The sequence below is a fragment of the Panthera tigris genome, chromosome F3, assembly GCF_018350195.1.
Source record: "Panthera tigris isolate Pti1 chromosome F3, P.tigris_Pti1_mat1.1, whole genome shotgun sequence".
In the NCBI taxonomy this organism is placed as follows: domain Eukaryota; kingdom Metazoa; phylum Chordata; class Mammalia; order Carnivora; family Felidae; genus Panthera; species Panthera tigris.
In genome coordinates this window covers 58,666,138-58,673,302 of record NC_056678.1, presented here as the reverse complement: position 1 = coordinate 58,673,302, position 7,165 = coordinate 58,666,138, and the positions used below count along the sequence as shown (strand labels likewise).

Sequence of the window (7,165 nt, the reverse complement as noted above, 5' to 3'; positions counted from 1 at the left end):
CTGCTTTAAAAAATCTGAGTATATGTGGGGCGCCTGGGTGTCTCAGTCGGTTAGCATCTGGCTCTTGATTTCGGCTTGGGTCATGATCTCATGGTTTGTTGAGATCGAGCCCCACGTCCGGGCTCTGTGCTGACAGTGTGGAGCCTGCTTGGGATTCTCTCTCCTTCACTCTCTGCTCCTGCCCTGTTTGCACACACGATCTCTCTCTCTCTCTCTGTCTCTCTTAAAATAAATAAATTAAAAAAAATAAAAATCTGAGTATATGCATGTATATGTATATACACATACACACACGAAAGATGCCAAAACTTTAATGAAAGTGAAAACCGTATTTAAAAAACATTTTTGAAGAATTTGTACCAAACTCCAGCATGTGGAAAACAACAGCGCTTGTTTAACAAAGAAGAAACTCGGGTCCATTATAGTTACATGGGCAGCTCGGGAGTAGTTTCCTGGAAATAATTTTCACCATCAAATAATCCAAGAAACCCATGCAGGTCTGTTATTCACAGCTCCTGGTAGAAATGCACTAGAGGGTAATTCTTGTTGTTTTCTGCCTCAGCGGGGTGGGGATTAACTGTCACAGGAAGGTGCCTCGCTCAAAATAACTTCCCATTGGTAGGATAGGGGAGTAGTAGGTATAGAGCGTGTTTACAGAAGGAAGTGTGGGAAAATGCAGCAAGAAGGGATGGCTTGGGCGAGAATAGATGTCAGGTATTTCTACCTATGAACGTATAAGAAGACATCCTTTGCTGGAGCTTAGAAAGTAAGATTTACACTTGGTCTAAATTGAGGATGTAGGCTGCACCTGTGAAGCTGTATTGGGGGTCACTTTTCCCCGGCAGACTCTTGGAGCAGTGCCTCTGAAATCGCTCCCAGTGATCTCCACCTCCTGGTACTCACAGCTTTGTGTAATCTTCTCCCACCAGGGGTGGTGTCTGTGACCAACAAAATATATATCACTTCTGAAATGAGATCATTAAACACAGTGTGGCTTCCACATTCTCTCTCTCTCTCTCTCGGATCGCTTGCCCTACGAAAGAAATGTACCATATCATGAGCCGTCTTCTGGAATGGCCCACGTGGTGAGGACCTGAGGCCTCCAGCCAATGGTCAACAAGAAACTGAAGGTTCCTGCCAATAGCCATGTGAATGAGCTCAGAAGCAGACCCTTTAACCCCTGTCAAGCCTTCAGATGCCTGTAGCCAAAGTCAACATCTTGACTACAAACTCATAAGAGACCCTAAGCCGGAACACTAGCTAAGCTGTTCCCAGGTTCTTGTCCCTTAGAAACTGTGGGAAGTAATAAACATTTATCATTTTAAGCTACTAAGTTTTAGGGCACTTTGTTATGCAGAAGTAGATAACCTAATACACCTACTGACAACTTCTCCACACTGATCCTTCCCTGCTTTCCTCCACATGGATTGTCCCAAAGTGCAGCCTCACCCAGCAACTCCATTTCCCTGAGTTGGTGACCAGTTTATCCAGAGAGCAAACTGATCAGGGGCACATAAGCACCTGTCACGTATCCACCAGAATGGAAAGCACTCCTTCGTGGGGATCAGAGGCCCCAGTGTCCTGTGGTTAGAGTGTCGGCTTCCAGAGAGTGGATCTCTTGCTTTTCTGTCTTCTGTCCCTCTGCTCATGCTAGCCAGCGTGCCCTCCCTAAATCATCCGAGTTTTCTAATATTTCAACAGCGTAGATATCAAGCATAAATGGCTGCTAACTTATAGTCTCCAATTTTCAAAACTATAAGGGCATTGAGTCAACTGAGAAATGTATGGTGAGTGATGATTCTTGGGTCTCCCCTAATCTGCATCTCCGTGTAGAAGATCCAGGAATCTGAAGCCTTCTTCCAGTAGTTCTGAGGCAGGTAATCTATGGAGCTCACGCGGAAAGACACTCTTGCAGTTCTTCCTTTCTCCTGTCTTGTTTCTCCAACTGAGCCCCATGCTTCCTAAAGGGAGAGACTATTTTTTATATTGTGTATTTACTCGCGGCACGAGGGCACGGCTGGGCATTCAGTGAACTTTCAATAAAGTGACTTGCAAGGAGGATCATCATTCAACTGGCTATTGACCGCAGGCTAATCTACATCCTGCCAACGGTACAGGGCCTATAACAGGACTGAATGGCACAGTTCCTGCTTTTAAGGAACTTGCAGGAAGGGTAAGGGCACAAGAGAAAGACTCAGCAGACGATAGCGAACAACTCCAGATAGGATAGGGCATCTTCTTCAACATTCCTATTTCTAACTTCCTTTACTATCGCGGGCAATGAGTCTCTTGACTTTAAGGGTGCTGCTGCCCCATTAAAGACTACAGAGAGGTGGCCAAAACAAGCTGGAATCAACCCTCCAGTTATCTTATCACTGCATATAATTTTCTTTCCGATTTGATGGAAGTTGTCCACTGCGGTGCCTAAAACTGCAATATAGAGCTGTAGTGCCCATTGGGACAGCCATTTGCCACATACAGCTGTTTACATTTAAATTAATTAGAACTAAATAAAAATAGAAATTCATTTTCTCAGCTGTCCTCGCCACGTTTTAAGTGCTCGATCTAGCGGCTGCCTGATTGGACAATATGGATCTAGAACAATTTTGTCATTGCAGATAGTTTTGTGGGCCAACGCCGAAACTGGAAATAAACCAAGTAAACAGGCTCAACTACCCTCTGGCTGAGTCCAGACAAAATTGTACCTAGACCTCAAAAAAAAAAAAAAAAATCAGTAGAGAATGGGACAATCTCCAGGGCTGCTAGGGTTATTTATTTATGTAGTCAGCTAGAAAGACAAAGACATTTAAAGCTGTTCAGGGTAAGAAGTGAAAAAGCCAAGCCTTTTGTGAAGCAGTGTTTAACAGAAAGGGAAAAAAAAGGACTTCAAGATATGCCATGGAGAATTGGCCCTACAAATACTTCCGGCTCTCAGTTGGCAATCTGGTGGGTTACATGCCAAGTGTAGGGTAAACCAGCAGTCAAATGAACCTTACAGTCTCTAACCCAAACTCAAACCAGTCCCATACCTGGCCGCAATGAGATATTCTGCCCTAACCTAGCTCCCTGTCAGAAGATATTGGGACTTACCTCTGGAAGAGGCCACCATCCAAAGGTCCCACGAGCTGAAGTTTAGGGGGCATCTGACTTATCACTATCATATTGCCTGCTTTTTAATTTAACACTATGATTCTTGAGGCATGCAAGTAAGTAATCTAAAATTTTCACTGGTGACTACACATACAGTATCCCAAACACCTTACAATGATTACCTTAAACCATCCTTCCAATGTGACGTACAGGTAAATTAACTTATTCTCCAAGCTGTGTGTTCTGGGACTAGGATGCAAAGCTAGGTTACCTGGTTCAAGAATCTCCACTCGAAACACCAAAAAGTACTCTCTCTCTACCTTGGATTATTCCAATCACACTCCTCCATTATGTAAAGGGAGAGAATGAGAAACCGTGTTTTTGAAGAGAAATATTTTACTTACATTTTCTTTCATATTCACTCTTTATTATAAGTTTAATTAAGGACACAATAATTATATTAAAATGGAAGACTCTATCTTACTCTGATTCATCAATAATCATTTTGGATTTGTCTAGGAGTTGGAGTATCACTCTACTGTTTGTTTAGAGACGGCATTCGCGAACCAATGTCTGGAGACCTGGGGCTTCGAAGGGCAGACCCAATGGAGAAGGTGACACAAAAAATGAAAAGTAAGCATCACTGAGATGGAAATGGAGCGAGGGGAGGTCTATATTTGACTACCACAGCTTCAACTGCCACATTAATTTTCAGGGATAACCTTGTTGAATAGATCTGTCTTACAGTAGGCAACATCTTTCAAATGCACTTAGCAACATCTTTAAAGGAAAACTCTGGATCACAGCATCATAAACATGGACTTCCCTAGTGATGCTGTCTGGGCCGTTCTTGTTCATTAACTTCATTTGCTCTGCCTGTTACCTATATGTCACGTCTGTTCTTGACCTGTGTACCGATCAGTTCCTACTGACTCCCATTAAACCTGTATTCATGCTTGGTGACCCCCTGTGCTCTCTCCCTGTGAATCATGGATCACATCTGAAGCTTTCCCACTGATTTCTTATTTGAATCCTGCCAAATGATATTGGGGCACAATAAGGGAAAATCGGGGGCACTTGGGTGGCTCAGTTGGTTAAGCGTCTGACTTCAGCCCAGGTCATGATCTCATGGTTCTTGAGTTCAAGCCCTGCATCGGGCTCTGTGTTGACAGCTCAGAGCCTGGAGCCTGCTTTGGATTCTGTGTCTCCCTCTCTCTCTGCCCCTCCCCTGGTCACGCTCTGTCTCTCTCTCTCTCTCTCTCTCTCAAAAATAAATAAAATATTAAAAAAAAAGAAGTAGAAGGAAAAATCGCCTGCCTATTGAAGAAAGTGATAATTTAATTTCTCTTATATAGAGTACTCAAATTCCAACTATCTTGGAAGTCCCAAAAGCAAATCATTCTTTTCAAATTCTCTTCCTTTGCTCTTGGAGCCAAAGTCCCTATATCAAGTTTTTTCAGCTATTATAGAACTAGATAATGTTAGGATGGGATCTTAGATCTGTCCTTATATGGCATATAAATAAATAGAGGACATAGCAAAAGATTGCTTTCACACCACAAATAGCTCATTTGATGTTTCACTTCTCCAAAATGTATGGACTGTCACATTAGTTTTAATAGATACTAGTTGTCTGTTGAAAGACAATATTCCATGGACCTCTTGTGTTTCCTCGTGTCTTATGAGTAAAGCCTTTCTTACCATTTTTTTTCCTAGACTATGTTTTCAAGGATGTTTATAAACTTTCTCAGAAGATAATATCTCCTTCTAGAACAAAGAGCACATTTGGCTATAGCTTGGCACAACAGAGATAATGTCTCCTTCTGGAACAAAGAGCAAGGATGTTTACAGCCCATTAAAAAAAATTCAGTTCCATAAACTCAGGGCTCGCCTATTATAATGCAACGCCCAACACATGCAGACATCAGGTGGTCGGTCCTCTGTGTCACCCTGTGGAAATTGGGGCTTGAAGAACCAGCACAAAAATACTCAGAGTCTGGCTACTGCTGTTGCATTAAACTGCCCCTTGTCTTTGATCCAGGAGTCTCATGGATTCTACCATCATTCATGAAACCGGGGCAGGCTAACTTATTAGCTTGCAAAGAGCGCAAAAGCAAAAGTCTCCAAAAGGACCCTATTATCCTGCATAATCTAAAGTTAAATGGACCCTATTAGGTATCCAGCATCTATGTGAGAATCATTAATGCTCAACAGAGTAAAGAACAAGATGGCTCATCGGGTTGGGCCACCTGGCTCTGATACAGATTTAGTCTAGATGGGGTAACCGCAAACTAAAGCCTATGGGCCAAATCCGGACTGTGGCCAGTTTCTGTGCCTCTGGGCTAAAAGAAGTTTTACACGTTTAGAGGCTGGTCAAATACACACAAATAATACACAATAGTGGACACATGGTTTGTAAAACTTAAAAGTATTTGCCATCTGGACCTTCACAAAAGAGAAAAACATTTGCCGATCCCTGCTCCAGATACCTGCAGCCTTTCCCTGGAGATCGCAGAATGAGAAGCAAATATGTACCTCTTCGGTAATTTCCAGAAACTACATCTTGTAACTGTAGCATGGCTCTGAGTACACACGAGTGCATTTCCACCCCTGTCAGGATCCGTCCTCGGGAGCCAATGTGTAACAGTCCACAAGACCAGAAAGAGAACAGAGAAGGGAGCTGGGAGTCAGCGCTTGGGGGCTAGAGGACAAAACCCTCCCCCAAGTTCGTGGGTGTGCGAGAGCAGACAGGGCTTTCCCTCTGAGCGAAACGGGCTGGAAACAGGTGCCCGGCCTCGAACCCCGGTCCGTGGACCCAAGAAGAGAAGAGCGTCACTAACATATTCAGACAGCTGGTATCTTGACCCGCGCTGCCCACAGTGCCCCCCGCAGGCCAGCATGTCAGAGAAAGGCAAGGGCGAGTTTTATTCCCATCGGGATTATGGTCCACGCTTCAACCACACCTTCGCATCGGAAATGAACCTCAGGAGGATTTCGCAGTGCCAGCTGAAAGGAAGCACGCGTAAACACACAAACGAGGTCTCTTGTAGGGTTTCTTTCATGGCTGTGCAGAGGTCCCAAGGTTCCGTGGTAAATGCCCGCAGACAGTTGATAAAGCTCTGTCAAATGCAATTTTTCTTTTCCTTTCTCCCCAGCGCCATCTTGTAAATAAAATGCAGAATTCTCTCCCCCCCCACCCCCCACCCCCCATCCCCCATGAGTTTTCACACTGCCTCTTCCCTAGGCCTGCACTCTTACCGACATCCCAATATTTAGTATTCACCTCCTCGTCCTTCGTATCTCAGCCCCAAGGGCGGTTCCTCCGAGAGGCTCCTCCCACTCTCCCCAGTAGGTTAGGACTTCCGGTTTCCTGTTTCTGCCGCACGCTGGGCTTTTCTTTCACAACACCCCCCCGAATCTACAGGACGTGACGTGTGCGGTAGTTCTCCTGCCCACCAGAGCTCCAGATTCCACGGGAGCAGGATTCAGGGCGGCTTGTCCACTGCTGATTTCTCTGTGTGTAAACCCAGCGCTTGGTGCGGAAGAACCCAGTCTGTGTGGGACGAGTAATGCGCACAAGCATTCGTGGGCCCACTTTATAGACGAGGAAGACGAGGAGAGCATGTTTCAGAAAGAGTAAAAACCAGCCCGAGGCCAAGAAGTTGCCATGTGACAAACCCGGGTTCAGACTCTGGTCTTCTGAGAAAGAGTGAGTCTGGCTCTGCTTTTCCACGGCGGCTCCTGTCGAATTGAGCGGTATGCTGGGAGGTAAAAGCTGCTTTTGTGAGTCTGCATTGGGATCCTGTGGCCCTGGAGGTCTTAAGACTAGTAAGAGTTGTCTGGCAATGAGTAAATGTAAGGTGGGTTTTGTTTTTGTTTTTGTTTTTGTTTTTGTTTTTGTTTTTGTTTTTGTTTTTGTAGCACTTGTCCATTCGGGCAGAAGAAATACATCCTTTCACTTAGGAAATAAAGAGAGTTACGTTCATGTAGTTCAGGATGGACTCTCTGGCTCTGTCCCATCATCCATGTGTGGGAGGAACCACGGCTTTGACGAATGCCAGGAAAAAGTCCAGGG

At 44.7% G+C, this 7,165-nt stretch overlaps 1 long non-coding RNA gene across 2 annotated transcripts; it reads right to left on the bottom strand.

Annotated features, from left to right (window-relative positions):
* Positions 1-309: 309 nt before the first annotated feature.
* On the bottom strand, positions 310-6,430 carry LOC122235854. 2 transcript variants are annotated; one of them, XR_006213942.1, is made up of 3 exons: positions 6,349-6,430; positions 5,626-6,209; positions 310-1,961 (listed from the first exon to the last, which is right to left on the bottom strand). It is a non-coding gene; the product is annotated as an uncharacterized LOC122235854 (long non-coding RNA). The 2 variants fall into 2 exon arrangements; XR_006213941.1 differs by having other exon boundaries at positions 6,374-6,428.
* Between the last annotated feature and the right edge of the window lie 735 nt (positions 6,431-7,165).